Source organism: Melopsittacus undulatus, chromosome 9 (genome assembly GCF_012275295.1).
Source record: "Melopsittacus undulatus isolate bMelUnd1 chromosome 9, bMelUnd1.mat.Z, whole genome shotgun sequence".
NCBI lineage: Eukaryota > Metazoa > Chordata > Aves > Psittaciformes > Psittaculidae > Melopsittacus > Melopsittacus undulatus.
The window spans coordinates 602490-612884 of NC_047535.1; positions in this window are offsets into that span (position 1 = coordinate 602490).

Here is a 10395-nt window from a genome sequence, read left to right on the forward strand (position 1 = left end):
TTCAGTGCACCATTGTCACTGCGTGTTGCTGCCTGACAGCAGTGTCAGGCAAGCAGAGGAGAACATCCCCTTTCCACAGCTCTGCTGGCACCAGCTCCGTGTGGGTGATGGACTCACCCAATGAACACTGCTCCAAACGTGGTTGTGACCAGGGTTTGGCTTCAGTTTAGTCCATAACGAATGAAAACCATGAAGAGGAAAACCTCCTCTGAGGTAAGGAGCCACACAGAGATAGGTCTGATGAGGAAGACAACTATTAACAGCAGTTATGCTTTAATTCCTGTGCCTCATCTTTCGAAGGAGCAGTTTCCAGCATGTCCTCTACCAGACCAAGACCTTAACCCTTCTGATTCTGTGCTCAGTGAGATGTAGAAGGGCAATGAGCGGATCTCCTTCCAGCAGATTCCCTAGCAGGTAGGTACAAAACAGCCTTAGGAATATTTGCATAAGCTGAGACAGCCTCAAAGACAGGCTGGAGCTGTTCCTTATGGACACAACACTGCATGGGAGTGTAAACTGCCTTAACACATCTCTTTGTCTCGAGGGCTGTTTCTCCAGGACTGAGCTATTGCGTTCCCAGGCTGCTGCCACAGAATTCCAGGCACAGAAAGGCACTGGGAAGGACATGAAACAGTCTAGACAGGGGAGCATTGCAGTGCTGCTGGAAGGGAACACGGACCCTGGCCTGGATCCACGGCTCAGACAGATCTGATGGTTCACTGCCTGGCTCGCAGCACGAGTCTGGAGCCAAGGAACACGTCCAGCTCCTCGGCATGCTGACCCTCACCAGTGGCAATGGGGTGGATGGGCAGAGCCCCTGAAGTGCCTCCCTGCACCTTGGTCTGAATGGGCACAAACTGGCCAAGAGGTCAACAACCCCAGTGCCAGGATCCCTGGGCTCAGGTCAGGGATCCTCACCCATGGCTGCATCTGTGATTGTGAAGCTGAAAACTGCAGTAAAAAACTCTATTAAGAGTTGATGAAGTTGGTAATGTGAAGGTGAGGATTAGCTGGTCAGATGAGCACAGCTTCACCGTGAGCACAGGTGACAAACCCAGGTCAAAGGACCCACTGAGAATCACGTTTTCCAGCACAACCTCATACACTTAATACCCCTTTGTGGTATCTCTTCCCTTGTGGTACCTCTTCCCTGTGGTACCTCTTCCTACTGTGTCCTATTCCCCCACTGTCTTTGGCATAAATACTTTAAAAGTAAGCTTTAATAGTGTCAACTTTGGAAAAATATTGAAGCCTATAAAAGCCAAGTAGATAAAGGTACATTCCAAAGCACTTTCCCATCTTGTAGAGCCTGCACCTTGTGTTACTGCAGCAGGACAGGACCTGGGGGGAGCTGTCTTCTTTCTTCCCCATAGAAAACTTGAGGAAGTTGATTGATTGTCTAATCTAAAGATGAATCCTTTAGTACATCTGAATGAACAGTGCTACCAAGCACCGTGGCACAAGTGACCTTTGCAGTGAAATCACCCCCAGATCTAAAGTACACAGACAGATTAGCCAGGGTATCTCAGAACTCCCACCAACAACCTCAGTGTCTGGCCCAGATTAAAGAGAGGCCCCGAGAGCAAACCTTGCACAAAGACATTGGGAGATAACACAGTGGGATGGCCAGAATAGAAACCTTGCAGGGGTGAAGAGACAAAGGAGCTCCTCTGCAAGCACAGGGCATGCATGGCAAGAGCAGAGCCAGCCCAGCCTCTGCTCCAGGGCTCTCTGCAACCTAATCCAGCCTTCAAAAGGAGCTCATGCAGGAGCAGGCTGGGGAAGAGGAAGGATGTTCACTGCTCCACACTCGCAGTGGGACTGTGGGGTCCAGGGTACAGTGGGATGGAGCTGTGGGTCTCCAGTATGGGATGTGCCCATGGCCCAGTCCTGGCTCAGGATCCCACGTCCCAGCAGAGTGGATTGTAGGGAAGCTCAGAGGAAGGAGCCAGGCTCAAAAAGGACTGAGTGAGAGGTACGTGTCAGGTACAGTCCTACTTACACACAAACCCCATAGAATGATCCCAGAGTTCTATGATGTCTCAAATTCCTAGAATGAAGCTCCAAGTCCTTCTGATGTCAGGACCCCACAGGACTGCAGGGGGGTCTCACCTAGGAATCCCTCACTAGGAATGTAGGGCACTGTGACAGTCCTGGAGGCTGCACAAAGCCACTTGGGGCTGACCTTTCTCAAGAGGTCCCCAGCAGTAATTGCTCCTCTCTGGTCCCCTGCTGTCATCTCCTCCCTTCATCCCCAGCAGGCTCCTGCCCTCAGTGCTCAGCACCACACAGGACTCCACTCATCATCCCAGCCCCGTGCGTGTGGCTTTGCCTGTGCGGAACCTGCTGCACCTCTCCATGCCTCTGAGCACTGCGATGCTATCACATCAATGGGGCTTATTATTAAATCCCAGTCACTCTGAAGCAAGTGAATTATGCAGGTTTTAGCGGAACCAATGAACTGATATAACACATGAGGAGCAGCTTCCTGCTCATGGCTCACTGTGAAAGGGATTCTTTTAAACACTTTAATCTAATTAGTTTTGAGACTGAGACTATTGGAGGAGCTCAGGTGATGACAAGGGGGTGTTGCTGTGTGTGCTGCTAACCAAGAACGCTCTCAAGGGTTGTGAGATGGGGGGGCATGAAAACCAAACCGGTGTGTTGCTCTTAGGACACAGCAGTTTAAAGCTAGGGAGGTCTGGCTGTTCTTCTAAATACAACTGGAAAGGTAAAGCAATGGGAAGAAGCATTTTCAGGATGCTTTGGCTATGGGCCTCCTCCAGAGAGAAAAGCTAAAGAAGCTGAAAGCACCCCTAAAAGCACCTTTTGGGGTGTATGTGATGGAGCCTACAGAACACCAGCTACAACAGGGGAGTCAAGGATGCACAGACTGACCCCAGACCTTCCCAATCCCAGATGCTTTGCCATGGAAATACAGGATTCCCTCCATCTGTCCAACAGTCCCTCCAAAGGCTTCCCTGCTCTGTGTGATGCAGCTGGAAAGGAGTGTCCTGACATCAGGTGTTGTGCACAGATAAGTGTTTCAAACTGGAACTGGAACGCACCCAGCGTGGAGCTGGATGCTGCAGAGCTCTGCAGGAGCAGGTAGCAGCATCCCTGGGAGCCTAATGTCAATCATCCCCATGGCAATGACCTTGTAAGCATTTGCTACAGGACATTACAGGAGCACAGGCCTTGGTGAGGTCACTGTGAATTGAGTAGCCACTGTAGTGTTGCCCATGTGCACCTGAAGGTAGCACTAGATTACAGAAGGACAGGGGTTGTACTGGTAAGGTAACACCTGTACTGTACAGGTAAGGTAATAACAGGTCAAAGCACTGTGTGTGGGAAACAATTGGCTGTATTGAATGCAAATGATCCCCCTGTGTTTCTGCCTACACATCAACAGTGAATCGGGGGAAGAATCATGGGTTAATTCTGTCTGGCCCTTGCAATGTTATTAGAGATGCTATTATAAACCAAAGAGTGAGCTAAATGAGACTCTCAATGAAAGAAACAGAAAGAGGAAGCAGGTTAAAGTACACACTTGTTACTAGTGTTACAAACATGATCCTGAACCTCACAACCTGAGGTGATTTAAAGTTAGGACTAAAATAGATTCATTCTGCATTTTCTTAGTGTGACCATTGAGCTCGTGGGGTTGTAGCCAGGGCACACACTGCTGCTCCAGCCCCACTGCCCCGTGACCTGCAGTGGAGAGAGGCCTGAGGGTGCTCACACCCCAAACATCCATGGGATGTGTGCTCCCCTGGTACCCGGGGACTCCAGCAAGAGGCAGGGATGAGATGAGGGCATCGAGGGCATCTCAGCTGCTGTATAAGCAGATTAAGTGTGTGTGCAGCTGATCCACAGAGAAATGGCTCAGCAGGAGTCCCTGACAAAGACAAATTCCTCCTCAGCTCACATTCTGCTTGCTCACAGCAGCTCACTGGGTGATAGTGTTATTTACATGACCTATCCTCTCCTCTGAATTACATCTCTTCACTCCTCAGCCTCCAGCCTGGGCTGCAGCCATCCCATTCAATTAGGCCCATTGCTGAAGCAGCCATGAGAGTCATTTTTCTTCCCCATCTCCCTGCTCCTCCCAGGAATGCTCTTGATGCCAACTGCTCTCCACTGGAGAAAGGGTTTAGAAGAGAGCAAAGTAAAGCAGCTGCTGTGAAAAGCTCCATCATTTCTCCTCATCATGAGGCTCCCGTCAGCAATGGGGCAGCCTGGATGGCTCCCCAGCATTCCCATCTCCTTCCCATGCAGTGTCCCAGCTTCCTGGGAGCAGCTCCTCACAGCAATGCCCTTTGGAGGCTGCGGACGCCCAGTCCCGAAGCTGATGGGAACTTCCTGCAGTGCATTCCATGGAGTCCCTCCAGGCTCCCACCATGGAAGCACACCAAGGAGCACAATTGACCCTCTTGTTCTGCATCCCGTGGCTCACAGGGCTTAATGAGACCCAACAGTTAAAGAAATGGGTGACAACAGGGCAGCTATTTGGCACTTGGAAAACAACAAGGAATTTGGAGCCTGTGTGTGGTGCAGGACAGGGAGCACAGGCAGGAATAGGAAGAATCATATTCACAGGGGTAAGGAAATAGGGATTTTCTCTGGAAGCATTTAAATCATTTGCAGCCTAATTTAGCACATCAAAGACTGTTCAGTTCCTCAGTGCCCTGCACAGACACAGTACTTCTAACTTCCAAGGACACAAGCACTTCCCTGACCTTAATGGAGCCATTTGCTCTTGAAAACCTATCACATTCCTGACCTGTGTCAGCTTTTCCTTAACCCAGCTCGATATTCCTTCCCCCTTTGCAGGAGCACCTACACCACATACGCTTCTGCTGCCCTTAAGATGGGAGAGCAGGGTTGTCCTACAGCGACTGACAGATAACAGGTCTAGAAGTCACCTTAAAGCACGTGTCCATCTGCCCCCTGCTCAGGAAGGACTCAGCACCGCCGGGTTTGAGGGTTCTGTAGCTCAGCTGATCCAGACCCTGGTACATCAGTGAGCTGGGGGAGCACGGACAAGGGTCTCCTCTTTCCTCCTCCTCCTGCCCATGCTGTGGGTGCTGCTCGCTGCTCTCTGGAAGGCTCCCACACTGGAGGAGTGACCCCTCCATCAGGTGATGAGCACAACGGGAGCAGGGCTCAGTGCAGCTCTGTGCAGTAACCATCAACCCGTGTGATGGATGCTCTTTTACTGACACCCACACTAACCTGGAAGCACACACCTCTCATACCACTGAAAACAGCACAACGTGCACAGACGGTTCCTGAAGCCCTCAGCTCAGTAAAGTGCTGCTTTCCCCACACTGAAACACCAGCTCCTCTAGGGCAGTACAGAAAACCTGCCAAATCCCCAGCACTGTTCATCATTCAGCTCCTGGGGTTCTATGTGAAGGAAGAACAAACAGGAGCTTCTCCAGGATGACAAAAGTGCTTCCCATCCATGTGTTGTCATCATCACTTGTTTTCTTTTCCACTGAAGACAAAGGAAGGTGTCTACAAGAAAATAAACCCACCTAACCCAGGAATCATAACTGGGAACTACGTGAGGTGCATGAACAACATCAGGAACTGGTCTGTTGAGACAGCAGCACTTCTGCACTCAGACAGACATAGTATCACAGACTCCCAGCTTGGTTTGGGTTGGAAGGGACCTCAAAGCTCCTCCAGCTCCAACCCAGGGACCCCTTCCACTGGAGCAGCTGTTCCAAGCCCCTGTGTCCAACCTGGCCTTGAGCACTGCCAGGGATGGGGCAGCCACAGCTTCTCTGGGCACCCTGTGCCAGCGCCTCAGCACCCTCCCAGGGAACAGCTTCTGCCTCAGAGCTCAGCTCAGTCTCCCCTGTTCTGGCAGGTTCAAGCCATTCCCCTTGGCCTGTCCCTACATCCCTTGTCCCAAGCCCCTCTCCAGGTTTCCTGCAGCCCCCTTAGGCACTGGAGCTGCTCTCAGGTCTCCCCTTCTCTTGTCCAGGCTGCCCCAGCCCAGCTCTCTCAGCCTGGCTCCAGAGCAGGGATGCTCCAGCCCTCGCAGCAGCTCCATGGCCTCCTCTGGACACGCTGGAGCAGATCCACACATCAGCACCTCCTGCCTGTACCAAACTACTCTATGTTTAAAGCTCTTCCCTTGGAATTCCCGTTTCCAGTTGTCTTCCAGAGCATGAGCAGTAACGAGCACTTCCATTTGTGTGTAAGGGAAAGCACAAGAATTAACCAGGCTCTAGCACAGCTTCTCACGGCCCAGCGAGCTCCCATTGAATCCCTTAATCCTCAATGAGTATTTGTCCTTAATTGCTGATTTTATCAGAGCCCGGTACTTCTGCCATAACTGATGATCACTGTTTGCAGCGGGTTTTACAGCTCTCGGTGCAGATGGAGGCCTCGCTTCATTGCCTGTGCAATTGGATCTCCTCTCCATGGAGCCGCGGTGGTGCCTGGCACCATCTAGTGCCGGGATGCCAGGCGCTGGCCACCAGGACTCTGCCATAGAGCCATAGAGTCAACTAGGCTGGAAAAGACCTTTGAGATCATCAAGTCCAACCATTACCCCATCTAGATTGCAGCATTTACATTTATGCACGGATGTAATTCTGCCTACGGAGTCTTTATTAGAAGGCAATTCCAGCAAGCATAGTTGGGAAATGGCTTCATTGCCCTAGAGTGAGGAAAAATAGAGAGTACCTGCCCTTGGAATGTATAAATGTGTGCATTGTGACCATAATGTATGGGGAAAGCAGGTAAAACACACATCCTGGTACATCTTGAAGCTCTAAGGGCATGGTCTGGAGCTTATATCATCCTGGACTCTCTAATTCCCACAAATAAACCATTCTATGGCTCTAGGAGATCCAGTAATAACTCCCCACAGGCGGATACACCCTTGTGTGCCTTCCAGAACCATCCCCTCCACCCCGGCAGCCAAGCCTGCGATTTGTGTCGCCTAAAACTCTCCTATAGAAATGCTTATGACTTTTTCAGCTGCTCCATGAATTCCATTGGCTGCAGCACCTGGCACAGCATCACCCCCTCAGGCAGAGGAGCGCTCCCTTTGTCCCACAAAACCTCATTTACATCTAGCAGAGTTCAATGTGAATGCTCCTTTCCTGCTCTGCTTGTGTTCCCCGGCAACAACCCAAACCAGCAATAGAATATGGATGCTTTGTGAAGCCACAACCACACCGGAGACAAAAGAGCCACAACCACCACATTAAAACACTTGTCCTCACTCTTGCTGAGCCGCAGCAGCCTCTGCACAGCACAGGAACCTGCCCCACAGGGCAGGGAATCCCCAGAAGCTTTCCACACCTACTCAGGGGCCTCAGCTTCCCCCTTCCCCAGGGATACCTCTTTGTTCCTGGGCTCTCTGCAGGATTCAGACTGGCTCCGTGCTCTAGGGGCTGGGTGCCTTTAGTGCAGCCTGTCCTTCACTCCATCAGGTACACAGCATCATCCTGTCCTTCACTCCATCAGGTACACAGCATCACCCTGTTCTTCACTCCCTCAGGTACACAGCATCATCCTGTCCTTCACTCCATCAGGTACACAGCATCATCCTGTTCTTCACTCCCTCAGGTACACAGCATCATCCTGTCCTTCACTCCATCAGGTACACAGCATCACCCTGTCCTTCACTCCCTCAGGCACACAGCATCACCCTGTCCTTCACTCCCTCAGGCACACAGCATCACCCTGTCCTTCACTCCCTCAGGCACACAGCATCTCCCCTCGGTGTGTGCCTGCACCCCCGATTCCTTTCAGCACCATCGGGGACCTGCTGCAGTTCTGGGCCTTGAGGCTGCTCTCTTCCCATAGAAACCTGCAGCGATGCTTTCCCCTCCTGCTCCAGGGAAAGGCTCTGTGCATTCCCAGCCCAGTCTGCATCCCCAGTTCCTTCCTCTGAGGGCAGCTGGGCAGAGCCTCCATCCTCAGCTGCCACCCTCAGCTCCCCTCTGAAGCCCAGGTACAAACCATTTCCAGTGCAACACCGGCTCCTCACTCCCCAAACAGGCAGCTCAAATCTGCGCTTTGCCTTGTCAGTAGTTACTGCAATAACCTACAGAGCTCCTGCCAACATCTGCGGGTTTATCCTTGCTGCAAATGTCATCTGCTGTTCGAGGGATTCCAGAGGCACCTGGGAGCTGCACAAGGAACTGTGGCTGCTCCTGGGGAAAGGAAAACAAACTTCCACATGTGGAAAGCACCTCTCTCCTAAATGCCAGGCTCTGCAATGCACCTCCCAATGCTCATCACAACAGATGCATTCCCCATCCCAGCCTGGGCAGGGGCTCCGAGCCAAGCTCTATTCCCTGGATACAGCTGCACTCTGCAGGAAGGTGCTGCCATTCCATGAGGCAGCCCAGATGCTCCTGTGCTTGTTTTCATAATGCAGTGTGTTACAGGAGATGGATGCTGATGCCCCACTCCACACTACTGATCCTCAGCCAGATTTCCTAATCTCAGGTGCCCATAAACAAACTTGAGACCATCTCAGCCATATACATATAAATGGACTGTTTCCATTGCACCCTCTTTTCAAGCTGTTCTAAATGCCACTTTTATCCTTATGAGGAAAAAAACAAACATTTTCCTTAGAAGCCAACATGCCTTAAATGTCTTTTGCAGAAAAAGTTACCTTTTACTTCAGACATGGCAAAGATGGGGCTGAGATGCTTCTGAATCACACTCAGAACCAAGGGAGTGGGTCTGTGCCTCCCTGTGCACCTCCACCAGGATTCTTTACCCTGACCCAGGTACCATGATCCATTCACTCTTCCTTCCACTCCCCGAATGATGTTTTCTTTCTAGCTTTCCCTCCCTCTTCTTTTTTTCCCCCCTTAAGTATTCAATTGGGTTTCCATAAGTGACGGTACAGGTAGGTAATCCCAACTGCATGTTGCCCTCCATCCCTAAGAACTGGTACCCTGCTGAGCAGGTCTGCCCGAGGCTGTGCTCAGAAGAGAAGCCTGAACTGATGGGCTGCCCGCCTGACCTTGAGCTCAGTAGTTCCCTTTTGTCACTACTCCAAGGATAAAAGAAGCTTTTGATGCCTGATGGGAATGTCCATACACTTGTGCAAACACAGCAAAATGCCTAGAAGGAAGGAAGGAAAAAGCAGCAGCATGGAATATGATGAGCTTGCATGCACTGCTTTATTATAACATGTACTTGTAACATGCATGTATGTCCAAGTACACACGTGTGCGTGATATGATGGTGTGACAGGCTGCAGCTTGTTTTCACATCCTTCTGTACTCTCTCTGTAAGTCACAGTCTGCTCCTCTCTGCACACATGGGAGCAGCACCTGAGCTCTTTGGAAGTGCTGGAGGAATGGAGCCTCTTCTGATTTTGACCAGCCAGCTCACCCTGAAAGACACAAAGGTTCTTCCAAGACACATATACTTACTAAACCTCAAAACACTGTTCAATCTCTCTTCCTGTTGTAATGAGTTTGGTACGATCCCAAATGAAGGAAGAGTTGTCAGGAAGGTATGGGATTACTCTAATGCAGCATTGGCCTGTGAGGAGAACAGCACACTGATGTAGCAGCAGCATGCCCATCATGTCCCTCTCTGTGTCACTGTTTCTGTAGCTCTATGCTTTGGTGTTTTGCTGTAAGAGGAGGAAATGTCTCACCTTTCTGCAGAGTGCTGTGTCAGTGCCCAGGGCCAGATACATTCATTTCAATAGGTATTTAGTGTTCACTCAGAGCTCGACTGCTGCTGGGTTTAATTACACCACCCACTTCAGCTGTGCTCTGACTTAACAAAGTTATATGGGAACAGACCACAGCAGTTGTTGCTTTTAAACCCAAAGACAAACCAACCAGACAATGGTAATCAAAGTATGAGTGGATGTTCAACCTTGAAATGGTGCACAATGGGTTCCAAAGTACCCCAATTGTCTTTCACAAGCTGGCACAAATCCAGGCTGTGACTGGATGGTCCCTGCAGAGACCTAACAGCATCCTCCAAAACCACATGTGAGGACTCTTAAAATGTGCTGGAACTGAAATGAACTGTCTTTACCAACTGCTATTCTGGCAAACAAGTAACCAAAATGCTCGGTACAGCCCTAAGGAGGTGGCAGCCCCTTCACAAGACCCCTGCACTTTGAGCATCTCCCTCAGCCACTGGCTGAAGCATCACATTGAACCCCCTGCATCACCTGCTACTCACTTGTGGGTACCAGTGGCTTGCTCTTTCACTGCACGCTTACACCTGCACGGGACCGGTAGCAGGCATCGGGACACTTCCTCAGCTTACCAACAGATGGGGCACGTTAATCACGTTGGAAAGTATATGCTAAAGTCGGGACTAATCTAAATTCTGGCTTCAGAATGCTTGCAAAGAATACAAGCTTGAAATAGATGCGGA